The 26993-nt window shown below is 48.0% G+C and overlaps 1 pseudogene; it reads right to left on the bottom strand.

Annotated features, from left to right (window-relative positions):
• Positions 1-5397: 5397 nt before the first annotated feature.
• Positions 5398-26993, bottom strand: part of LOC144772180 (lysozyme g-like) — a 90895-nt pseudogene continuing 69299 nt past the window's right edge.

Below are 26993 nucleotides of genomic sequence, written 5' to 3'. Positions count from 1 at the left end.
TTATCAGTATTTCTTCCTTTACTGTGGTATTCGCCCTCTCTTCTATTATTTATCTTGGGTTGTTCTCCCTTGTATCTTTTCATTTCTTTAGTTATAAGTCCAAAATTTCTCCAAACTGCTCAATAATTCTTCTTTTTCATCTAGTTATGTCCTAACACCAGAGCCGGTGACACAGCATCCGTCCACACCTTCCTCAAGAGGTCAAGAGTTTCCCATACTTGGGAATCATTTTAGATTCTGGGAGCAGCTGGCTGGCTCGTACTGCTGACAGATGTCAGAGCTGTAGCCGAGCCGTGGGGGGCTTTTTGATTCTGCCAAGAGATTGGGAAGATTAGAAGCACTAATGCCTCCTGGTTTTAACACATTGGGCTGGGGTTTGGGGTTACGGGGATGGGCGCAACCTCAAAAACTGAAGAGAATCAATTGTGTTTGTGATTGTCAGGTTCCTTATTCCTTCTTGCAGGAGTAACGAGTGCTCTCCTACGCGCAGGATTTGAATAAAGTCTCACCGTTGCTGCTCTGGGTTTCAGTCTGGACCAACAGGTGTACGCGCTTTAACTGGGCTGTCATTCTAGATTGTTTGGTCTGTTATGAGTGTCACTTGACTCCTGGTTTGAATACATTGAGGTTTCCACCAAAGTTACTGGTAGGCTCGACTTGTTTACCTTTCCACACAGACTAACTAAGGCGGATATTACCTGGGTTATGATGCAATGTCTGTCATTCTGGGTTTCATCCAGGGAAAAAGAGAAATCAGGAAACTAATGTTCAGATATTTCGCCATTGCCCAAACCTTCCCATACCTGGAACTTTATCGGCTTGGATTAAACATCCCTGGGAAAGGTAATTTCTGTTAAAATTCCAGCTGGGGACCATGAGATCTCACCTTTGCTTTCTGCTCAATCAATATGATGTTGAGTCTATTTTAATTTGCTCTTCTGATGAGTCCCCTGTGCAAACTTTACAACATTATATCTTCTTTTACTTATATGATAAATCATTGACAAGGACATTTCTAAGACTGGTTCTTAAATGATATGGTTTTAAGCCGCACAAACCAGCTTTGTACTTTCACTGTGTGTTATTGAACCAATTTATTTCGTTAAATGTAGAAAGAGTTCTTAAAATGGCTATATGTAGGCGAATTTTGATGAATTTCTTAAATCTTAGTGCTGTATTCTTATTCACTGATGTATTTTCTTTAATCAAGTACTTGATGCTTTAATGATTGTTTGTAAATAGCCCAATAAAGCTATTGCGCAATTTGGAATAGATATCCTTCTGAGGGATGTATGACGTTACAACGCATACTTTTACATCGCATGCCTTTACAACGCGGTTTTTACATCGCATACCATTACAACGCATAGTGCTTTTAGGTGCTGGATAGTGATTTATTTAATTTACTATTCCAACTCCAGTCCCCGTGGATAGTAGGGAAGGTGTTGGATAGTATATTAAATACATTCCCTATCCTAGAGTGCCCCCCCAGCGCTATGCGTTGTAATGGTTTGCGTTGTAAAAGTTGCGTCGTAATGGTAGTGCGTTTTAAAAGTTTCGATGTAAAGGATGTATTCCCTCTTCTGAGACCCATGAAACCCTGCCAGAAATGTCAGAAAACAAGATGTTGTTCCCCAGAGCGAGATATTGAGAGAAAGGCCACTCGAGGAACTGCTGTACACAATACTGCAGGAGAGGTGAGCGAGCAAACAAAGGAACAGGGAGAGCCGAGTAAAGGGTCTGTCTTTACTCTAAGGGCCCAGGCAGGAGCTGAGCCGTGGGGACATTTGGCATTGAAATCATGCAACAAACATTATGTAAAAATATGATAAAGTGTTGTCAAAATTTTAAACAAAATATTTGTTTGGAACGTTTCAACTTAGTATATCAGATTATATCACTGAATTGAGAGACGTTTATTATAAGTCATAATTTTTTAATAGTAACTTAAAAACTTTCATGCACTCACTCCCCACACTGCCGACAACACCGTCAGTGAATCAACAGGTAAGTGAGTTGTCAAGTGCTCACTATATGTGGGCTATATTCTAATTTTACAGGAAGCAACATTATAGTCCATTCAGTCAAACACAAGAGAGATTTCCTTGTAGCACACATGCAATAATAACAAATCGGAGGCATGTCCAAATAAAGTAATTGGCTAGAATCACCTAATTTGGTCACGTGGCCAAGCCAGGATTCTTCACAGGTTTTCTGGTCTCACATTGCATAGTTTAGCCACTGGATTAGTATCCCTTTCCCTTACCTGTTGGACATCAAAGTTTAATGCTTTTTCTTTTATTTCTGGTGCATGAGGTTGGAGCGTGGGGAGCAGGAGGAAGCCACCTGAAAGCTTTGATCCTTTTGGGCAGTAGGACCACGAGCGGAACCACAGCCTGGCATCTGGCTCGAACCTTCAGTGGCTCACCCGCCTCTGTACTCTGGGTATCCGGTGCCTGAAATAAGCTTAGATGCTGCTGCCAGTGTGGTATCTTAGCTTGCACCGCTGCCGGCCTCCTTGTACCTGTGCTGCGGGAGAGGGGAGCTTACTCTACTGCCAAATACTCCACATTGTGTGTGTGTGGTTACACATGGCTTGCACCGCTGCTGGCCTCCTCACTACTGCCAAATACTGAACATTGTGTGTGTGTGGTTACACATGGCTAGAACACAACACTCCCAGATCTCTCAGGAATCGCGGTAAAAAGACACACCCTTTCGCTTGCACGCTTGTACTTGTCCACAATAAGATCTGACAGAGACACAAACCAGTTTAAAATATTTATTTTAACTAAGGTGCCCTAACATGCAGTATACGTGCCACAACAGGAAGGAAAATGCATAGTACAAATATAGTCAGCCTAGCAGCTAGTCAGTAAATCATGAAGGGAGATTTCATCATAGAAAGACAATGGAGCCTAACCTCCCTCCCCTTTGCTACGGAGCAGTATTATTATATATCTGAAGATCTCTGGGCTTTGTCGTCAGGCCTCATACTTTAGCCTATAGATGGTAGTTCTGCATCTTAGGTGCAGTCTCGCTCTTCCCCAGGAAAGATTCCTCTCCAAGTGTGTGCTACCTATTTGTTTATCCCACTAAAAATCCAAGTACGTTGTCAAAAATAAAAGCTACATCAGTATATTTTGTCTTAGGGCTAGGGACTGGCCAGACCAAAAACAAGGGGCATTGTTGTTCGACCTTGCACATAATGTTCAGTCATAATCCCAGGAACCTGCGGAGAGCGAACACAGCGAAGAGTTTTCATGTGAAAGCAGCCCGAGAAAATATTGCAAAAGAATAAAGACGTATAGTAACGTGTGCAAAGCAGCAGGCAGGCTGCAACGTGCTCATGCTAACTAAGTGAAGACGACAATGTCCCTATGGGCATGTGACACTTTGAGCAGCTGAAATTGAAGTGAAATCCGCTAGATCACCAGGGTTCCCACAGATCACGTAATTGCTGACGGGACTGGTAACTCCTGATCCTAAATCTACTCATTTACCATTTATATTTCGATGGGAACAGAAACAGAATGATGGGAAGTTGACCAATGACATCTGGTCGGGTGATAACAAGGTGCCCATTTGGATAAGCATTCAGGTGTCACACTGTGCAGTGCCTTGTCCTTAAGAGAAATGAAAGTTTTCTCTTTGCAGAACGTCCTTTCAAACCGGTGGACAGAATCCAGCTAGTCATGACCGTTGGCTGCTCACCAGTTGTGGCCCAACAGCTGGCTTCCAACAATGTGCAATAGTGGACTATTCATTTTACAGTTGACCTAATGAAAAACCAAGCATGGCCCAGTTTAAGGCCTCATTTCTTGCAGCACATTGGCCTAGCAACTTTCATTGGTATGACCGTTCTGGTTGCAGATAAAAGTAGTATGAAAGCACAATATCTCACTCACTGAACTCATTAGGGGTGACTGAGGCTCCCAGGACAGGGATGACGCGACTGTATCTGCAAAGCTTGTACAGTGGTCTCCAACCTGGAGCCAGTGAATGCGTGGTGAGTGCGACAGTCACATCATGCTGAAATATTCATTTTCCGGTTTCCAGTTTAATTCGGTTTATTTGCATTCATAATCAGTACAACAAAGCAGAAATTACAAACATTGCAAAAGCAAGTAAAGCCGCAAGACAGATAATCGTGAGGAAAACCTTGTGTCCTACAGGATAGCCCAACTTTTAGAAACCGAAGCCAGCAGGACGAAGACGACAGCAGTGTGGGGGCAGGGACAAGAGCACATGAGTGAAGGACCTGGAACAAATGAAATGGCGTGCAGCAAATGAAGGAATGCCAACCACAACACAGCAGATCAGCAGATTCCATCACAGTGACATATGTCATGCCTCGTTTAATTGCGACGTGATGGCATCTTTCTGATCCACAGCCAGGGACAGGAGTGGTCAACAGGCTCAGCATCATCAGCCCCAAGGACAAGGAAGTAAAACCAGTTCAGTGTCAACACTGTGCAACAATCCAGCAAGCAGAGGGTTTCCCCAGTTCTATAAGAAGATTGACATTTGCCAGAAGACAACACAATGCAGCTCTTTGCCCGACTGCTGCTGCTGCTGCTGGTGCTGATGCTGCTGCTGCTCTGCTGCTGCTGCTCTGCTGCTGCTCTGCTGCTGCTGATGCTGCTGCTGCTTCTGCCACTGCTGCTGCTCTGCTGCTGCTGCTGCTGCTCTGCTGCTGCTCCTGCTGCTGCTGCTCTGCTGCTGCTGATGCTGCTGTTGCTGCTGCTTCTGCCACTGCTGCTGCTGCTGCTGTTGCTGCTGCTCTGCTGCTGCTGCTCTGCTGCTGCTAATTCTGCCACTGCTGCCGCTGCTGCTCTGCAGCTGCTCTGCTGCTGTGCTGCTGCCCCCGCTGCTGCTGCTCTGCTGCTGCTGCTGCTGCTGCTCTGCTGCTGCTGCTCTGCTGCTGCTGCTCTGCTGCTGCTGCTCTGCTGCTCTGCTGCTGTCGCTGCTGCCGCTGCTGTGATGCTGCTGCAGTGATGCTGCTGCTGTGATGCTGCTGCTGCTGCTGCTCTGCTGCTGCCGTTGCTGCCGCTGCTCTGATGCTGCTGCTATGATGCTGCTGCTCTGATGCTGCTCTGCTGCTTCTCTGCTGCTGCTGCTTCTGCCACTGCTGCTGCCGCCTCTGCTGCTGCTGCTCTGCTGCTGCCGCTGCTGCCGCTGCTCTGATGCTGCTGCTATGATGCTGCTGCTCTGATGCTGCTCTGCTGCTTCTCTGCTGCTGCTGCTTCTGCCACTGCTGCTGCCGCCTCTGCTGCTGCTGCTCTGCTGGTGCTGCTCCGATGCTGCTGCTGCTGCTGCTGCTCTGCTGCTGCTGCCGCTGCTGCTGCCGCTGCTGCGGCTGCTGTAGGAGGGAGCGGCGTTGGCTGAGTTCTTGCTCTACCAGTTCTGCTGGTACCACTGAGCTCTGGCCACCACGTCGTTGGAGTAGTCGCCGCTTATAGTGTGTCTGTCCACGTCATCATAATCAGATACTCTTCTTGGGCCACAATTGTAGGCTGCAATTCCACCTGAAAGACAGAGGGACAGAGGCGTCAGTCCAGACTCAGACTGGCTCAGGGCTGCTGTGTGCACAAGATGGGCCCTCTCTGCCAGAATCACTGGCAGGGGACACTTTCCCCGATGCTCACTATATTGTTATTGTGCATTTACCACTCTTTTACAATATATTATGTGAAGGCTGTTTGATACTCTTTGAAGGCGAAGCTCCACACCCCTCAATGCAGAGCGTGTCATTATTGGGTGACCAGATAACACTATTCAGACTCTTAATGGTTTATGTCAGTGTATTTATTACACCCATTGACATTATTACACTTTATACACTTATGTTATATAAATGAATGTATGACTTGTACATTATATTTGAGCTTCAGAATGTACTGTTAACACTATGTGCCTGATTCATAAAGGTACATTTTAACTTTTGTGTAAGTTAAAGTTTTTTTGGGTACTCACAAGCTACGAGTTAATAGTAAGTTTATGACTGCAGAGATTCCGCAGTCAGGGCGTAGAACATGTAAAGGTAGGACAGGTCTGTCTTTGTTTACATTAGGCCCTATAACACAATCTCCCAGCCTGGCTACATAGATCAATTGAAAGGCATCTAAGCTGAAGGGTCAATCAAGCCGGCGTCCACTGGCAACCGAGGCAGGGCGGGACAAACATCCCCGCCACCACGGCAAGCAGCAGAAGCATCCCATAAGGAGTGACATGAACAGGCAAACCTAGACACACAGTGCAGCCAGTAAGACCTCAGAAATGGCAGTGGCAGTGAGACTGGCTCAAATGCCCCTCATTTGCTGAAGTGAATTGTGAGGAATTCTGGGAGTGTATAGACTATGGACCAAGCAATAATGATGGACATGGGCCTTTGGAGAGGCCTCAGCTGCCTGTTATTCCCCAGGGCAGATGCAGACACTCCATCATTCACTTACCAAACCATCACTTTTGCAGCAAGCCAACCCTGGAGAGCTCCAAGATAGAATATAGAAGAGGAATCCAAGGGGGACCTCTGCAAGATCTGAAGAGCTAAGTGATGCTCTGCACTAGACTGAAGCAAGGCTCACCCGTCCGCGGGGCGCTTATGCCCATGTGTTCATGTAACCTTAGCATACGTGTTCATGTAACCTTAGCATACGTGTTCATGTAACCTTAGAATACGTGTTCATGTAACCTTAGCATACGTGTTCATGTAACCTTAGCATACGTGTTCATGTAACCTTAGCATACGTGTTCATGTAACCTTAGCATACGTGTTCATGTAACCTTAGCATACGTGTTCATGTAACCTTAGCATACGTGTTCATGTAACCTTAGCATACGTGTTCATGTAACCTTAGCATACGTGTTCATGTAACCTTAGCATACGTGTTCATGTAACCTTAGCATACGTGTTCATGTAACCTTAGCATACGTGTTCATGTAACCTTAGCATACGTGTTCATGTAACCTTAGCATACGTGTTCATGTAACCTTAGCATACGTGTTCATGTAACCTTAGCATACGTGTTCATGTAACCTTAGCATACGTGTTCATGTAACCTTAGCATACGTGTTCATGTAACCTTAGCATACGTGTTCATGTAACCTTAGCATACGTGTTCATGTAACCTTAGCATACGTGTTCATGTAACCTTAGCATACGTGTTCATGTAACCTTAGCATACGTGTTCATGTAACCTTAGCATACGTGTTCATGTAACCTTAGCATACGTGTTCATGTAACCTTAGCATACGTGTTCATGTAACCTTAGCATACGTGTTCATGTAACCTTAGCATACGTGTTCATGTAACCTTAGCATACGTGTTCATGTAACCTTAGCATACGTGTTCATGTAACCTTAGCATACGTGTTCATGTAACCTTAGCATACGTGTTCATGTAACCTTAGCATACGTGATCATGTAACCTTAGCATACGTGTTTATGTAACCTTAGAATACGTGTTCATGTAACCTTAGCATACGTGTTCATGTAACCTTAGCATAGGCTCAGTCTGCTCTATGAAGGCCAACAGCATTGTTTCTGGTTTTACTACTCTTGCTAGAAAATTTTAAATATAACCACCAGATAGTTTCAAAAACATAAAAATAGCCTACAAGATTGTTGAAGAATTCTAGAACTCGTGGCTAATATAGGGACTTCCTTTCTGCCTTCTGCGTATTCGCATAAACTATTTCCTTTTAGCCAGCCTTTGTAACTTTTTTATTGGTTGAGAAATTTGGTGGCCTCCAAGTTGTGTTAAGCGCATTCTGACTACGAAAACTTAGGGCCATATTTATGGACAAGGCACACAGCGCAGCGAGTCACTGCGCTGTGCGGCGCTGCAAGACAAGAAAAGGGCAGGAATGCAACACATTTAAGGCAATCCTGCCCATTCCTGCCTTCCCCCTGCGCTGGGGCCCTCTTCTCTGCCTAGCACTAACAGAAGCACCCGTGCACGACCGCGCAGGGGTGCCTGTGTTGTAAATTGGACTGTTTTTGTACCGGAAGGTACACCTTCCGGCACAAAAACAATGTACTGAGGCTGTCTCCGTGTGTGCTGCAGAATGCAGGACACTTACAAAAAGGACAACACGAGGAGAAACAAACGTATTTCATCTGGTCATGTCTCACCAGGGGAGGTTTTTAGCACATTCCACGTTTGGTCATTCTGGGAATGCGTCAAAATCCATGGATGTTGTGTGGGAAGACCTACGCAACACCCATGGAACCGCCTACCTGGCGCGTGGTAATGCAACACCGTGGTTTGCGCTGCGTTGCACCACTCGAGCTTCATTGAGCCACTCAGGGCCACACAAGGTGGCCTTGCGTGGCGTCATGAATCTCATTTTTAGTTTGCGTCGCTCTTTCACCATGTGGTGTGGTGTAAACGTGACGCAAAGGCGCTTATAAATATGCCCCTGAGGGCATATTTTGGATGCAGCGCGATCTATGGGAAACCTTTCTGAAAGATTGGTTTCTGATGTTTTAGTCAGTTATTTAAAAGGGGTTCGGGAGCCCAAAGTCACCACAGAAGTGAAACGTGAGGAAACTGGTGGCAACAAATGCACCATGAAGAACAGAGCAATGAGTGCATTATTGGAAGCATTGTCTGAGATGAGTCGACCCTCTCCTAGGAGGACTCTGGAATATTGCGACACGTGCGCGATTGACGCGTTCCTCAGCTGTACTTTAAGCAGTGAAAGAACATCCGGTTTGTTTCTTGCCATCTCCTTTCTTGGTTCTCTCAGAAGACACCTGAGATCAGAACAAATGAACCCCTTAAGTGCACGACCATGGAGTGGACAAGCATTAGCACCTAGCTGGCCCCAAGCAGGCTGCAACTCAACAGATGTCATGAAATGCTCCAATATGAACCTATGCATCCTGTGTACTTACATTGCATCTCCCTGGAGTATCTCTGACAAAGAAGGCAGGCCTTACTTCAAGGCCATGTCTCATGGAGAGAATTCCATAAATGACACCCGGAAGAGTAACAGAGCACCGCACACCTGCAGCCGGACAATGCTCCAAATCAAAGGAGGATCCATACGCCCAGGTGCACCGGCTCGCGAGGCTGCCCCTATGGCACACAGTTGGATGCTGCTGTCCATCCCAGGGAGTGAGAAGTCGGTGTCAATGGAAGTTCAAAGTTATCTATGGCACAGCCTGCTGTGGAGCACTTCTGGTTTAATCTGCATGAAAACCCACGGCCCAGGGATAGAGCTTGGCTAGTAATTGAGCTCAGATTTCAACTATAAAATGTATGCATTATTAAATGAGAAAAAGTTGCAGACAGCATTTCTAAAATGGATGGTGATGGACGGAGCATCAGAACCAATCAAACACTCACACCCAGTCAAAAGATCTGGGTTTGATCCATCACCGTTCTTTAGCCCACTCTGCCACTCCAGTTCAGACATGGCTATATGCAAATCAGTCTGACCCTGTGCCTCATGGGAACAGTCCAGCCCGAACTGCCAAGCCATGCCTTTCCTGGACCGGAAACAAGCTTCCCAGGACGTTCCCAGGATGTTTGATTGGTTCTGATGCTCCGTCCATCAACACCCCCTTTTGTACCGCTTTGGCCGCCATAAGTGTGGCAGGGTATGCTCAGACGTGAGTCCCTTGCTCACTTTGCCACTGGATTCAAGCAAGCTGGGCTGAAGACGGCTGGAATGCCAGAAACCGGTCCTCGGAAGCTTGTTTCCGGTCCAGGGAAGGCATGGCTTTGCAACTCGGGCTTGACTGTTCCCATGAGGCACAGGGTCAGACTGATTTGCATATAGCCATGTCTGAACTAGGGTGGCAGAGTGGGCTAAAGAACGGTGATGGATCAAACCCAGATCTTTTGACTGGGTGTGAGTGTTTGATTGGTTCTGATGCTCCGTCCATCACCACACCCTTTTGTACAGCATTTCTAAAATGGCACGCAGATTTTGGCACAAGCAAACTGAAAAAATGAAAGAGGCCTGCAAAGGAAATCATTTAAAACAATGCTCATTTCATTAATCATGCAGGTAAAATGTGTAGTTTAGATTTAACCTCACAATAAAATATATATGTAATTTAGAAAATCTGTCTTGAACTAGCATATTTGTGCTGAATTAACAAGCATTTTTGCAAGAGTAGAAATGTGCTGAAATGTGTTTTTGCAGTGTAGAAAACCTCATTATTTCAGTTTGCTTTAGTAGACTCAGCTAACTGCTGTATTTAGGTCTCGGCCTGCGTAGGCTGCGCTTGCGCAGGCTCGCTGGCCGAGAAATCATGTCTTAGAGTAGGGAGGTAAACAAACCAGTTCATTGGCTGGCTTACTAAACGGCGGCCAGCCATTGGAGAAGAGCTCTGTCTGTCCCTTTAAGCCCAGTCCGTTTCGGATTGAGGGGGGTGTTTTGCTGTTTTCTCTCTGTGACGTCATACGTCACTCAACAAAAAACACGCCCCCCAGTCTGAAAAGGATGGGGCTTATCCACAGCTGCTGCCACCATTTTCCTTCTAGTTTCGGGGACGGCTAGCAACGCTCCACAAGGCGTTATGGAGGTTCCGGTTTGTGTGTGCAGCCGCCCATTGTCAGTTCGTGTCAGCTCGTGTTTGATGCCTCTGTCTGTTGAAAACCCAGGAACTGATAGCAAAGGGTTCAGGTCGGATCATGGCCAGGCGCGTGATGGCGGTGACCAGGCAGGCATAGCTCAGCACTGACATCATTGTTTATACATTTCCACATGTGGAGTAGGCTGCGTCACTTTTCCATCAGGCCTGCCGGCTAAGTCCTGTCAATGTGGTGCGTCCTGTGACATCAAACAAGGCGTGCCCGCCTGCTTTGGGACACCCACAGTCCATGGGGATTTGTTTCCTTGTTTGTGAAGTTTTGCGTGAGGAGAGGAGCACGCAGGAGTTTTGGCCGCTGTCCCCTGCAGTCCAGCCAGCCCAATAGTTAACATTTTCGACAAGGGGTCAGTCAGCGAGGGTGCCGGACATTAATGGTTAGCGGGAGCCGTGTCAGGTAGGCACTGGTTATTGCAACATCCATGTTATATACACATGAGGGCAGGGGTCTGCAAGTTTTAGGCATCCCTCCGCTTATTATGTTTTTGTCCTAGTGAAACTTTAAAAACGTTCAGTCTCGTCCTCCTTTTCTAGATTTCCTTTCTTATATACCCCTCTCACATTCCCCAACGGTCGATCTTTCCTTTCCCAAGTATCTTTTTACCTGCCGGCTTTCGGTCTTCTCCGCCCCTTTCTTCTCCCTTCTGTATATTTCCTAAGTTTATATAACATCTTTTTGCCTTCCCTGACAACTTTTACCCGCCCTCCGTCATGTCCCGCCATCTCCTCTTCTCATCCACACTGTCTACTTCTGTCTTTATCCATCTGGAGATAAGCTTCCCAAAAGCACGAAGAGGCCAAGGAATTGGTGAACTATGCGAAAAATGTAAAAAGCAAAATCTCTCCGCCTTCTATTTCTCTATCTATAATCTTTTCCCATTTCTTTCATTTTCCTCCTTTCTCCCTCCGACCTTTTTTTCCTTCATGTCCACTTCTCCTTTCCTTTCCTCCTTCTCGGTCTCCTGCTCGTTTTACATATTTTACAGTGTCACTGAGAACAGATGCTCTTTTAATCCGCTTATTGCTGCGTGGGTGACTGCCTGCAGCTTTGTTTGCTCAATGGAAATACTCCTGGACGTGACATTCTCTTACATTTGTAACGTGTTTTTGGTCCTTGTGCTTCAGCTGAGGTGCTCAAGGACTACTGAGGATGTAGCTGCCATTAACAAAGCAGGAATGGTGACGCCAGCCAGGGCTCTGATTGTTTCCATTGTTTGGCTCTGTGTGTGTGTGGGGGGGGCTCTGTGTGTGTGTGTGGGGCTCTGTGTGTGTGTGTGTGGGGCTCTGTGTGTGTGGGAGGGCTCTCTGTGTGTGGGGGGCTCTGTGTGTGGGGGGGTCTCTGTGTGTGGGGGGGTTCTGTGTGTGTGGGGGGCTCTGTGTGTGGGGGGCTCTGTGTGTGGGGGGGCTCTGTGTGTGTGGGAGGGCTCTCTGTGTGTGGGGGGGCTCTGTGTGTGGGGGGGTCTCTGTGTGTGGGGGGGTTCTGTGTGTGTGGGGGGCTCTGTGTGTGGGGGGCTCTGTGTGTGGGGGGGCTCTGTGTGTGTAGGGGCTGTGTGTGTGGGGGGCTCTGTGTATGTGTGGGGCTCTGTGTGTGTGGGGGCTCTGTGTCTGTCTGGGGCTGTGTGTGTGTGGGGGGGCTCTGTGTGTGGGGGGGGCTCTGTGTGTATAGGGGGCGCTGTGTGTGTGGGGGGGCTCTGTGTATGTGTGGGGGGCTCTGTGTATGTGTGGGGGGCTCTGTGTGTGTAGGGGGCGCTGTGTGTGTGGGGGGCTCTGTGTGTGGGGGGGCTCTGTGTGTGTGGGGCTCTGTGTTTGTGGCTCTCTGTGTGTGTGTGGGGGGCTCTGTGTGTGTGTGTCTGTGTGTGTGTGTGGGGGGGGGGCTCTGTGTGTGTGTGTGGGGGGCTCTGTGTGTGTGTGTCTGTGTGTGTGTGTGTGTGTGGCGGGGCTCTGTGTGTGGGGGGGCTCTGTGTGTGTGGCTCTGTGTGTGTGGGGGGGCTCTGTGTGTGTGGGGCTCTGTGTTTGTGGCTCTCTGTGTGTGTGGCTCTGTGTGTGTGTGTGGGGGGCTCTGTGTGTGTGTGTCTGTGTGTGTGTGGGGGGGGGCTCTGTGTGTGTGGGGGGGGCTCTGTGTGTGGGGGGCTCTGTGTGTGTGGGGGGCTCTGTGTGTGTGGGGCTCTGTGTTTGTGGCTCTATGTGTGTGTGGCTCTGTGTGTGTGGGGGGGCTCTCTGTGTGTGTGGCTCTGTGTGTGTGGGGGGCTCTGTGTGTGGGGCTCTGTGTGTGTGTGTGTGTGTTGGGCTCTCTGTGTGTGTGTGGGGGGCTCTGTGTGTGTTTGTGGGCTCTGTGTGTGAGTGCAAATGCAATAGGTCTCACATTTGCGAGAGATTAAGCTATTGGCATTGTAAATGACAATGCCATTTATTTATATGTTTTAAAAACAAAAACATAAATAAAAATAATGTCATGAGCAAAGCCAATAGCTCTAACTTTAACAATGCCGAGACCATTGCATTGTAAATGCTTGTTGCCCTTGAAGATGAGAATGGAATGCGCTCCTCTTCCTACCAACTTACAATGAAAGGGCGCTGTTAATAAATCGCGCCCTCCTGTTTCCGTCTCGTCTCTTCCACCTTCTCTATGTTGCATATTTTTTTGTAGCCTGTGTCAACAGTGGAGTGAAGAGAAAAACAGCAGAGGAAACATTTTTCTTAAAAATGTATTTTCTGTTTCCTCATAATTAATACAGGCCTGATTAATGACGTATCCGGTCAGCTCACGGGGAGACGATGTGTCTTGAAGTTCTGATTGGACCAGCTATGAGGACCCAGCACGTGGACTTTTGCTTGAAATATGGCGTACAAGTGGCAGGGTTGGCTTGTTGCTCTTTTCTTTCCTGACCGCCAGGCAGGACACTGGCAGATGAACAGCACAGCGAGGCGGAGAGAGGGCTGAGAGGATCAGAACAGGTTTAGATTTTAGGTGATAAACTTTAAATTTCATGCTTTGACTAATTGCTTTTGAAAAGATGTATTTGTCCTCTGTATTTATGTCTCTTTATGGGAGATTTTTGCCATTACTCATTATTAATTATCCTTGCTAACTCACTCTTTTCTTAGAAACTCTTTCAGTGTTTTCCTTCCTACATGTGATGCTTACATGCAGACTGTAACATGTTCCGTGTTAATGCTATTTTTCAATTCTGTCACCTGATTGATATTTGACTAATGAATAAAGAGTCCATCACATCACCCTTTACATCAGTAAACAAGAGGTAATGAGGTTTGGAATAGAGAAATGACCAGGTAATTACTGCTGGATTGCTGGCATGCCCAACTCCAGCTCATGCGATTCTGGCTAGCCTTCTTTAAACATCTGTCAAGCCTCTTTACAGCTGTGCTAATATTGCCATTTATAGAGGGCACTTTGAAAGTACTGGTAATAACCCAACCTGCGATATGTTCATTTTTAAACTATTACAACAAAATGGAGTCTTTAGCTTAAAAGCCCGGCCCTACACCTCAACACTCTCCCCCGCCCCCATATGATCCCTTCCGAGGCTCCGGCCTGGGGGGCTACACAGTTCAATACCCATGCAAAGCATCATCTCCCCAAAGTGCAGTCTCACAAGCAAATCTGGATAGGGCAGGGCTTGTGGGACAGAGAGACAAGCCATGAGGCCAGTGGCTGCTTTTAGTGCTGTGAGGGTAGGATTATTTGCCAATACGGCCTGAAAGAAATCCCTTTACACTTTTTTACCTGAGGGACCCTACTTGTTTGCCGCTGGACAGACACGACACTCCTGGCAATTCCATCAGTGTAACGCGTTGGAATCTTTCATGAGATTTGCTTCAGCAATGCCAACAATATCACTAACAAATATTCTGCTACCTTTCACCTAATATTAACTTGGCCCTTATACTTTATGACGCTTTATCAGCTCCTCCAGTTTTGAATAGCGTTTGGTAAATGAACCATTCACCACAGCTCCCACTGCCTGGTGCTTCATTGTTCATGACTTTTTAATATAGGTCAGTGATCTGGCCTCGCAGTGCTACTGTACGAGAACGCAAATGGAAGGGAATCTACGTTGGGCCTATGTTGGAGTTGCATTCTCGGATGATAGTAGGCACTCACAGTAGCGTGGCCAGTGTGCCTTGGGCCGTAGTGCAAGGACGAACATTGGCTGGCAAGGCTGCTGTTTAAATTATAATAAACAGGTGTTAGACCTGGCATCTCTTGGCGTGGTTACCCCTGACTTTTTGCCTCTACCTCCTATTTTGATGCTGTGATGGATTTTGTTTGGCTGGCTTAGATGCTTTGGGCACTTTGCCACTACTAATCAGTGACAAAGTGCAAGTGCTCCCTGTATAAAGTGTTACTGTACTTGGTTGTCCATGATTGGTATATTTGTTTTACTAGTGAAGTCTCTAGTAGAGTGCACTGAGTGGGCCAGGGCTGGTAATTCAAATGCTGCTAGTGGGCCTGCAGCACTAATTGTGCCACCCACATAAGTAGCCATAAAGAGAGATCTCAGGCCTGCCACAGCAGTGCCTGTGCACAGTTGGTTAACTGCCATGTTGTCCTTACAAGTGCACCCACTTGCCAGGCATTACCCTTCCTTTTCTGTGCATACCAGACACCCCTAAAGTAGGCCAAAGGTACCCCCCTGTGCAGGGTGCAGTGTATGTGAAAGGTAGGACATCTAGGGCCCGATTCACAGAACTAACTTAAGTCAAAATCCTAAATTTACTACTATTTCGGTATTCACAGAATGCACTTACTACTTTTGGCATTCACAGAATGCACTTACTACTTTTGGTATTCACAGAAGTTAGGATTTTGTCTTAAGTCTGTCTTAAGTCTGTCTTAAGTTTGTCTTAAGTCTGTCTTAAGTCTGTCTTAAGTCTGTCTTAAGTCTGTCTTAAGTTTGTCTCAAGACAAACTTTTTTTTTTTTTTTTAAACCTTTATTAGCATCAAAAGGATATACAAGTCCAGGCCTACAACCAAATCGGCCGGCATCAATATGTAAAGCGGTCAAAGGTTCCAAGGCAAACTTTACAGAGTCAGTCAGCAAAAAGCAGAGGCAAAACAATCGTAAAAAGGGAGAAAACACATAGGAACCAGACGGCCCAGAAACAGGAGCAAAAAAGGTTAATTTTATAATATGGGGATAAGGAGTACGATAGGCTCACTTTCAATATAGATGCGTCCGAAGTCCCAAAACCATCCTCAGCGACAATAAGGGGGCATGGGGCCGTAATACAGGAGAGACAACACAATACACACAGGGAGATAAGGACATTTTAGACATAATCGACACGTGATCATTATCATCTTTACATGCCCACCGCCCAAACCACAGCCAAGCCAGGACAGAGGGATCGGACAAACATTACAGCAGGACTAACCCGTCATAGTGACCTCTAGGAAAAAGGGGGGGGGCGAGGAAAAGGGGAGAGAGGGGGAAAAGAGGGGGAGGGGAGGAGGACAAGGCGAAAAAATGATAAAAGGAAATGAAATACAAAAACGAAAGAAAGAAGACCATGCCGAAACAGGCGTCCCGTGGCGAGAGTACAGGAGAAAACAGGAGCATCAGTAACAAGGAGGGTACAGCAATCGAGACGAAAAGCAACCGACCCATAAGAGGAGGATCAACGACGCCACACACCCCACCCCGAACATACCACGGGATGCAAGGACAGACGCGGCATTACTATAAAGAGATACAAAAGGGCCATAGAACCATAAAACAAACAACAAATAGAACCCAACCCACCCATCCCACCCTGCACCCCTGTAGAAGGCTATGGCCTACCCTTCAGACAGCGTGCCTGTCGCCCTAAACCAGAACCCGAAATATAGCAAGAAAGAAAGAGAGAAGAACGAGACAAAAAGAAACATAAACATAAATAAAGAAAACAGGAGGGAGGAGCATGAGAACAGAAATCAATACGGTCGGCCGCAGCCCTCCGCCCAACCAAACAATCGCAGCAAAAAACAGACCAGGACGACACCATTTCAATCGCCATAAAACTTACAGAGGAGAGGACTTCCCACCGCGCTATGGGTACAAACAACCGCGCCACGAAGTTGTACACCAATAATCCACAGGAGTCGCGCATATCACCCCCATCCCTTCCGAACCACAAATCCCACCCAACACATGACAATGTAAAGTGAGCTACTCAATACAAGACCAGCACACAATCGAAAAAAATTATGACTATCATATAGACAAGGGGGGTCAATCGGTCCGCAGGTGAGCAAAAGTCCGAGTAGAGAGTTTATAAGCATCAGCAATCGCAGCACGGGTGATGAAGAACAGGAGATCAGTTTCGCCGTTTGGGAAAGCGAGGGGTTCTCTGCAATAGACAAATGCGAAGCCATCGGTGCAGGCGCAGGCGGCAGTCCACCAATATTTCCGGGCATCCCAGCCGAACAGGGCCGCGGCACAATGTCCAAGTCCCCGGGGTCAGAACCTCGAAAAGCAGGGAGCTCCAAAGTCACCGGCACACAAAATGATCGTCGATCAGCGGCAGCAACACTTGCAGCAGTCGAGGGGGGCGAGGCAATGGAGTCTCCGAAACAAGAGGGAGGCAAGAAGAAACGGCTGCTCAAAATGGCGGCATATCGTGGCGGGCTCACAGGGACATCGGGGGCCAGGGATGCGCGCAGGGATCTCAGAGCTTCCAGGATATCTCTGAGTGTAAGCTCACGCTCACCAGACCAGACCCCCGCGCAATCAGGCAACCCAAGCCCGCCGCCACGAGGCGATACAAGTTCCAGATGGTCGGCCGCCATTTCGCGAAGTCAGCCCAGTCGCCACCCTCCGCGACTCTCAAAAACAGTTAAAAAATGTAGGACTTTACAGAGCTCCGGGGGGCTCCCAGCAATGGCAGCCTTGGTGCAGAAAGGACGTCCGCCCAATGCGGGTCTCCGCCTACACCAGCACCGGCGCCCCAAACAAGCAGAGTCCGGGCGCAGAGGTCCAGGGCCGCCGGACACAGCAGCGGCGGGGGGGGAACCCCGTCACAGAATCAGTCCCCGGTGCATCTCACTCACATCAGTCTCGCGGCCACCAGGGCTGGCCCGGATCAGGATCGCCGGGATGTTCGCACAACGGCTCTCATCATTGGTTCACTCTCTCGACCGGGGCCGACAGTCGTCGGATCCCACAGGCTAGGTCCCGGTCTAGGGTCCACGGAGGCCCCGGTCTTGCGGAGGGCACAACTTCGGAACCGCTGCACGTCGAAACCTCCGGGCCAGACGGTGAGTACAAGTGAGGTGTTTCGTCTCCAATTCTCCGATAATGTGTCGTCTCCGGACAGGATATGATACAGGATATACGATCAGGCCGGAGGGCTGCGGGAGCAGAGCTAAAAGGCGACCATTACGCTCGCGAGCTTGGCTCCTCCCCCCTCAAGACAAACTTAAGACAAAATCCTAACTTCTGTGAATACCAAAAGTAGTAAGTGCATTCTGTGAATACCAAAATAGTAGTAAATTTAGGATTGAGTCTTAAGTTCATTCTGTGAATACCAAAAGTAGTAAGTGCATTCTGTGAATACCAAAATAGTAGTAAATTAGGATTGAGTCTTAAATTCATTCTGTGAATGCCAAAAGTAGTAAGTGCATTCTGTGAATACCAATATAGTAGTAAATTTAGGATTGAGTCTTAAGTTCATTCTGTGAATACCAAAAGTAGTAAGTGCATTCTGTGAATACCAAAATAGTAGTAAATTAGGATTGAGTCTTAAGTTCATTCTGTGAATGCCAAAAGTAGTAAGTGCATTCTGTGAATACCAAAATAGTAGTAAATTTAGGATTGAGTCTTAAGTTCATTCTGTGAATCGGGCCCATACTGAGGTGTGTACCATGTCCTGACAGTGGAAAACTGCCAATTTCGTTTTCGCTGTTTGTGAGAAAGTGCCATCTTTCCACATGGTATGCCCCAACTTTCTGCTAATTTACTGATGTTCTTTGACTGAGTGTGCCCAGGGTTCCTGCCAATCTGGAGCCCAGGGCCTATGTTCCTTCCATAAAACTGGATTGATGCCTAAACCTAATTGGCATCTCTGGCCACAGGTAGGTCCCTGGTAAATGGTACCCCGTGTACCCAGGGCACTGTGACAAGAGAAGGCTCCTAAGGGATGCAGCCCGAATTGTGCCACCCTTAGCGGCCCTGCACCTTTTCACAAACACACTGCCTTGCAGGCTGTGTGTCGACATCCTGTGTGCCCTGCCTGCAAACCACTGCCTTGGCCTAGATCAGTCACTCCTCAAGTTTGGTGCACTATGCCAGTGGTGAGGGCACAGAGGCGCGAGCCCTGTGCCCCTACGGTGTTTGTGTCCATTCTCAGCCATTGTAAGTGCAGTGTGCCATTAAAGAGTATATGGTGCTGGGAGTTTGTAATTACGAACTCCACAGTACCATGATGGCTACAATGAAGACTGGGAAGTTTGATATCAAACTTCTCAGCACATTGTACCCACACTGATGCCAGTGTAGGTTTCAATGTAAAACGCAAGACAGAGGGCAACTTAGAGTTGCCCCCTAAACTTAACCCACATCCAGTGTTCCTACTGAGTGGCTGCTTCGGCTGCCACCATGGAAACAGGTTGCCGGACCCCTGGGTTGAGAGCCATCCTCTCTCAAGGGCCTGCAACAATGCGCATCCTGGGTTGAGGTGCGATGCCTCCTCCCCAAGGATGGGCAGGGGAAGCTTCAAAGGAATGCCGCCTTTGTGAGCTTCTCTAGACCACTTGCTGTACTCAGCAACTGATCCCCACCGGTTCTGACCCCCACTTTGGCCGGGAGAACCGGCGGGAAAAACAAGTGAAGAAAGGAGGTGTGCCAGCCTTTGCCAACCCCACCCCTCAGGTGGGGAAGGCGAGGTGAAGCACAACTCCGGGCTCACGCCATCTTGAAGATGGGGAACCCAAGCCAACCAGGAAAAGGATCCTGCCCTCCTCTCACTGGAGAGTGGCAGAGTAGGGGGTGTACTCACCCCAAGGAAGGGACCTCTTGGTCCCTGCCTTTGCTGTACTTGTAACGCCCCTACGCACCCTGAACCTTGATTCCTCCAATCCAGAAACAACTACAGAAGAAGCTAAGAAGAAGGACGAATTGCTGTGCAGCTGCTAACAAGAGGATGACGCCCACTGACATGGCCCCAGCCCTACCGGCCTGTGTCCCCTTGAACCTGCAACTGCTGAACCCCGGGGTGTCCTGCGGCCAGCAACCTTGAAAACCCCTGACTGCCTTGCCTCTACAAAGACTAAGTCTCCAGAGAACAGCAGCCCTGTTCAAAAACCTGCAACCACTGGCAGCAGGCCATGACCGCAAATCCATCCCACTATGCACCCGCCGAGCACGGCCCGATTTTTGAGTGGGAAAACACGAAGAGGAGGTCTCCCTGGTGATTGTGACCCAAGATCCAGAGATCCCAGACCAGCCTCAAGACCATAGTTGACGCCTGCAGCCAGAATCCAGAGACTCCCCTCTACTGCGACCAAGAGCTGGTAAGACTTTCTGATGCAAAAAGACACCCCTGCACCCGACGCCCCACTTCCTTGTGTGCCCCAACCAACGTTGCCTTTCCATCCCAAGACATCCCAACTTACCCCTCAAAGTGGTGGTCGTGCCCAGAAGATCCTCGTCCCCGAGTCTGCAGTGATTATTTCAGCTGTAATCTTTCCATTTTGAGAATAACAGGGCACCCGACGCCCCAACAGCACTCTGCACCCGGCTGCCCTAGTGCCGCTGAGGGTGCAACCTTTGTGCTAACCTTTTTGCTCATTTGCCCTGTGCATACAACCAGGAGCTCCGCTCCCACAGCCGTGTGGCCTGCTCACTAGCAGCCACCAACAAAAGGCCCACTAGCCTCCATTGGATAACATTGGGTCACCACACTCTACACCCGGCCACCCTAGTGCCGCTGAGGGTCTAACAAGAATGCATCCTTGACCCTGGGGAACACCTGAGTCCTGCCTCAGAACCTTAACTTCCACTGTCGATAACAAACCGTGAAGCCATTAACCCAGTTTTTTCCATAGGATAACATGAACTGTGTTTTGGTGAAATTTCTTCTAAGTGTGAAGTTTTGAAAGTTACAAATATTTGCTAAACATCGTACATCTAACTTAAATGCATTTTCTAAACTGTTTTCAGGAAATGTCCCGGTGCTGAATCTAGGATCCAGCACTGTGCTAGAAAAAGCTATTCAAAAAGTGATTTATCTGCATTTTACTAACCCTGGGCGAAGTACTGCGCTACGCTCACATAGTTTGGGAAGTTTGTGCTACTTCGCACTACGCAAATTGCACATAGCACAGTGCAAACACGCGTAGCGTAGCGGTAATTTTTTGCTTGCTCGCGATCCTCAATGGCAAGTTGGCGACCGTGAGGTAGCAAAATGACATCCCGGCAAGACTTTTTCCTCATTCGCGATCAGCAACATCAAGTTGCCGATCACGAGCATGGAAAATAAACCTCCTGGCGAGAGTCTCAACGCGGGGAGGCCAGGTTTCTCATTGCGAGTGGTCGCGTATGCTTACGACCACTCACAATGAGAAACTACCAGTTCACGTTCAGAAGGCTGCCGCTCGAGTAGAAATCTACTCGAGCGGCAGGAAACAACCGCTTGCACTGTGCAAGATGAGGTTTGCACTGATTGCACAGTGCGGACAAGCATCCGGCACTGTGCAACTTTGCACTTTTTAAAATTACTAATTTCAATTGCTACTTACAATTCAGATCGCCGCTGAGTGAGAGCGGATCCTGCCCCCCCCCCCCCCCCCTCGAGAACTCGACTGAGCCTCCGGCTCACCTGCCGCATTAGCATTTCCGGGCCCGCCATCTTGGGTGAGGAACACAATCAAATTGACCAGTACTAGGCCCCTCCCACCATCACGCCCTCGCCACTACAAAATGATTCCCCTTCCCAGGAGGCGCAGCGGACGGGCGCAGCGGCGGCGCCGGCGGGCGCCAAAGGCAAGCCCATCTGTGCCCGTCCGCGACAGGCCGGGACTAGGGGCCACGACCGCTAGCCAAAATAAATCCATTCATTATTCCTCCAGCACTTTGCATCAACTACGAGGCCCCATCAACGACCACTGCCTCGCATCCTGGAATCCCACCACAAAACTTTTCAGCTGCCTACACTGTACTTATCAAAGCTGCCCAACTACACCCCCCCTTATACCTTATGTTCCTGCTGAACTGCAGGTCTCTCCCTTAACATGCCGCTGAAATATCTCTGCTGATCTCTGACAAACAACCCGATGCCATTTTCCTCACGGAAACATGGCTACAAACAGATTCCGACCCCGATGTCATTCATATTACAAAGAACAGTGGTCCCTATGTGCATTTAATATACAGTACAAAATAATCATATACTTGATAAGTAATATGTCTTATGGGCTTATTTACATTGGACAAACGAGCCAGAAGGTCAAACTCCGCATTGGACAACATCGGAGTAGGATCAAATGCAAGACTGCAAATGCGCCCCTCGTAGAACATTACTCTGCCAAAGGACATAGCGAAAATGATCTACAATGGACAGTGATCACAATTATCAAACCGCCCCCTCGGGGAGCAGACATGGCTCAACTGTTGAATAAAGAAGAACTGCAATGGATTTTGCGCTGCAACAGCTTACATAATGGGTTAAACCGGATTGAGGACTGGACTTCCTTGCTGTAAATTGTAATGTTCTTATGTATTTGTGTAATACACTGATGCTAAATTCCCTTTGCAATTGATTTTAATACTTTGCATGCTCACTACACTTTATTTTCACCGCTTTAAAATGGCCGCCGTTTTCACCTCCCAAGCTATAATAGCCTTAGTAAGTCCCTTCACACTGTTTACCGCATTCCAGTCTCAGTAAAAGCCCGGGAACCTGAGATCACTGACTACCAGATCGCCACTCCCGCCATAGTGCCGTCGCACTCCTCAAGTAAGTAAGCAGCCGCTTCCCGCTTCTATTTGGTTTTTAATATTAGAGATGCCCATGTGTAATCTACACCTCCTTTTTGCACTTGTTAGGTAGCTATCGCGCTACGCCGCCATTGCAGCGTCAGAGTCCCGGCACAACTTTCCCACTTACGAACATTGTTCTGAACCACCGGGCTTATCAGGTAAACAGCTAACGTTTTTTCTGTGCAGTAAATGCCAAGCACGCGTATCTCTGTTTGTTTTTTAACTGGCCACATTTTATAATTGCAGACCCGCCGACTAAGCCAATGCGCAACCGCCAGATCCATTGATCAGACATTCCGGGGAGCGATTTCATTTGAATGAAGTATGTACCACAATACTTCCTGTTCACTTACGCCAGCATGCCTTTAGGTCATAGCCCACCATGCGTTACCGTGCACTTCCACTGCCCGTTTCTGAACACAGTACCTTCAATCCCGAGAATACCGCTGTGCATCCACTTCTCACAGCCGTTATCACTGTGATTTGCGCCCGGTCTAAGCTTCCAAATTGCCATTTTACGATCACTTTGACTGAATTCTAAACACCAGAGCAGAATATTGCTATGTTTTTAAAAAAGTTCAGGGTCACTGCGTCGAATAAGTCATCACGACGGTAACATTTTAACTTTTTATTCACTTTTTTATCCATGCTTCACTCACAAGCACTCACTCTTATCACTACTTAAGGATCACTGAGACATGCCTTCATTTCTTGTAATTACCCTAACTCTCGGTCTTTCTGTTTTCCCCCCCCCCCTTTTTTTTCCACTGTAACCATTTATGTATAAGTAAATGTAATTGAAAGGCATTATACATTGCTCTTGGTCAAGACAACAATAGTGCCAACTCTTGTCCTGATGATGATGCCTCCATTCCTATAGGCATCGAAACGTCGTCGACCTTTAAACCCCATATGCGCATTATTTATGTCAAAATTTACAAAATGCAATGGAGTGTTTTTCTGTAATTTATGCCTGCCTTACTGAAGTACAAGTACGCAGACTTATTCCTTTGCCTTGTTTACATTGCTTTTCTGTTGTTTTGTCTTGTATGTTGAGGGTCACGGCTGTGCCCACTTGACATCCCTTTCTTTAAAAATACTTCATCTTTGGATTTAAAGCTAAATAAACCCTGTCTGGACGGACAGAATACATATTACTTATCAAGTATATGATTATTTTGTACTGTATATTAAATGCACATAGGGACCACTGTTCTTTGTAATATGTAATGCCCAAGGTCCCTACGCTATACCTTAAGGGTTCCCTTGTTCTTTTGAAACACCCCGATGTCATTCAAGCACTCCCTGCAAGATACCAAATACTTCGGGTTGATCGTTCATCTGGAAAAGGCGGCGGCATAGCTATCATCTACAAGAATTGCTACACCTGCCGCTCCTCTCCAACGAACCTATCCAGCTGCGAACACATTACTTTCTCGCTGGACTACTCCCCCACATGCACATTCTCAGGGACTCTTATTTATCGGCCACCCGGCACCCCGACCAACTTTATAAACCAACTCGCACCGGAGTTAGCCAGTGGAGTCTGCTCCTCACCTAATTACACCTTATTAGGGGACCTGAATGTGCACCTGGACGACCCCCTGGACTCGGCAGCCGCCAAACTACGCAATAATCTGGAGGCACTAGAACTCTCCCAGCGAGTGCTGCAATCCACCCACTATAAAGGTCACCTACTGGAAACAATCTTTAGTAACTGTACCCATCTCACAGTTAGTCCATCCACCCCCCTCCCATGGACGGACCACTTTCTGATCCCATTTACCTGGGCGCCGTTAGGCCCGCGCCCCACACCCCCCCCGCCTCCATCAGAGACCGCAAATGGTCACAACTTAATACCAACTTGTGGACAACCACACTGGAAACCTCTGTCCCAGGAAACAACCCCAACCCGATTGTCAGTAATGACAACTTCAATAACTGGATCACCACTTCCTTAGATCTTATTATCCCATTCAAGGACATCAAACCCAAACAGAGACCTAAAAATGCACCTTAGTACTCACAGGACCTGCGCATTCTTAAGAAAGAATGCAAAAGATTGGAACGGAAATGGCGCACAGACTATTCACAAACCAGCAAAGATGAATATCGGGCTGCAAAAAAAATCTATAAAAACGACATAAAAAAAGCTCAAGCAATATTCTACGAAAATAAAATAAACAAAGCAGCCTCTAAACCCAAGGAGATATATCATATCGCGAAAAGCCTGCTCAAACTTCCCGACAAGCTACCAGACCCCCTGACTGCTCAAACTCGCTGTAATGAACAGACCGACTACTTCTACAACAAAATCACCACGATCTACTTCTCCTTCCCCCTACCCTCTCACCCCCAAATAGAACAGAAGGACACCAGACCACCACCCCCACTTACCACCCTAGAAACCTTTCCACCACTGGAGCCTACCAGCCTGGAAACCATAATACTCCAGGTTAAGTCTGGATCTCCCAGTGACCCAGCCCCAGCTCATTTCCTCAGAACAATCACCCCTACCATCCTGCCCACTATCCGGAACCTGATTGACAACTCCCTATCTTCAGGGCTTGTCCCTCCGAAGTGGAAACAGGCAACAGTTAAAGCCCTCCTGAAAAACCCCAATCTAGATCAGATGAACCCGGGGAATTATCGTCCGATTTCCTTGTTACCTTGGATACCTTGGTGGCTACTGAGACCATCAGGCAAGGAGTAGATGAGGGTCAAACCATGGCCCTCATTCTACTAGACCTAAGCGCAGCGTTCAACACTGTAGCACACTACACTCTGCTACAGTGTCTAAACAAAGGCGGTATAACGGGCTCAGCGCTGAGATGGATTCAATCTTTCCTCACTGACCGGGGTTTTCAGGTCAGACAGGGTGAACATTACTCCCGGATGTTCAATCTTGATCAGGGGGTGCCCCAGGGCTCAGCCCTGAACCCCACCCTGTTTAACCTGTATGTTTCCCCGGTGGCCACCATAGTTGAAGGCTATGGAATCCAGCTAGTGTCATATGCCGATGACACACAACTGGCCATCTCACTGTCACGGGCGCCGGACGTTGCGGCGGTCAGCCTCAGTGCCTGCATGCAGGAGCTTGCATCCTGGATGTCTGACAACTGCCTGAGGCTGAATGGGTCCAAAACTGAGGTGCTCGTGGTAGGGGGAGGTCCGAGTGTGTGGTCGTCGGCATGGTGGCCGTCCTGCCTAGGATCAACCCCAGTGCCTTGTCAACAGGCAAAGAATCTTGGGGTTATGTTTGACTCTGCCCTCACATTTGCTCCCCAGATAGACCGGGTAACCGGGATGTGCTTTGGTATCCTCAAGAGTCTACGTAAGATCCTGGATCTACTTCCGGTCGGTGCCAGACAGACTCTTGTGCACGCCTTGGTTACATCAAGATTGGATTATTCCAATCTTCTCTATCTGGGAATAACAGCTAAAAGCCTCAACCGCCTCCAGGTACTACAAAATGCCACAGCTCGGCCGGTGCTAAGGCTCCCAAGAAGAACGGCTTCTAGAGCGGCTCTTAAAACCCTCCACTGGCTCCCGATGAAGGAGAGGATAACTTTTAAAGCACTATGCGTATGTCATCGTATCATCAATGGCAAAGCACCTAACCCCCTATCTACCCTCGTCACCCCCTATAGTCCTGGACGCAGGCTTAGATCCTCTGACACCGGGCTACTCGCTGTCCCAAAAATTCATAAAGCCCGAATGGGTGGCAGATCCTTCAGGCTACTGGCGCCGAAGAGCTGGAATACGCTTCCGAGGGAGTTACGTCTCGAACCCTGCGAAATAAAATTCCGTAAAGCTCTGAAAACATATCTTTTTCGCTTAGCCTTGGTATAGCCTCCCTGTCATGTCTCTCTCACTTTTCTCTCCTAGCGCGGGGACACGCCGGTGTGCGTAATGCCATGCGCTTTATAAAATTCCAAATAAATAAATAACCAAAATCGTAGAAAAGCACGTTAATCAATCCCTCACAGAATTCCTGGAAGCAAATAACTTATTGGACACATCACAGACTGGGTTCCGCCCCATGCACAGGACAGAAACCGCCTAACTAGCTGTAACAGAAGGAGCTAGAACGATTGTGGATCAGGGCGGCACGGCGGCCATTATCTTATTGGACCTCAGTGCAGCATTCGACACTGCGAATCATGACATCTTGCTTCACAGAATTTCAGAGCTAGGGATAACGTCCACAGCAGCGGCCTGGTTGCAATCATTTCTATCAGAGCACTCCTTCCGAGTCTGTGAGGGAAATACCACCTCGCCCAGTAAACCACTCAGTTGTGGGGTCCCCCAGGGTTCGTCCCTAAGCCCCACACTGTTTAACATATACATGCACCCCCTCGCAGAAATAATTCGCCCTTTCGGCGTTCAAGTCGTGTCCTACGCGG

Source organism: Lissotriton helveticus, chromosome 8 (assembly GCF_964261635.1).
Source record: "Lissotriton helveticus chromosome 8, aLisHel1.1, whole genome shotgun sequence".
In the NCBI taxonomy this organism is placed as follows: domain Eukaryota; kingdom Metazoa; phylum Chordata; class Amphibia; order Caudata; family Salamandridae; genus Lissotriton; species Lissotriton helveticus.
The sequence above is the reverse complement of the archived record's forward strand: the minus strand, read 5'-3'. Positions and strand labels throughout refer to the sequence as shown.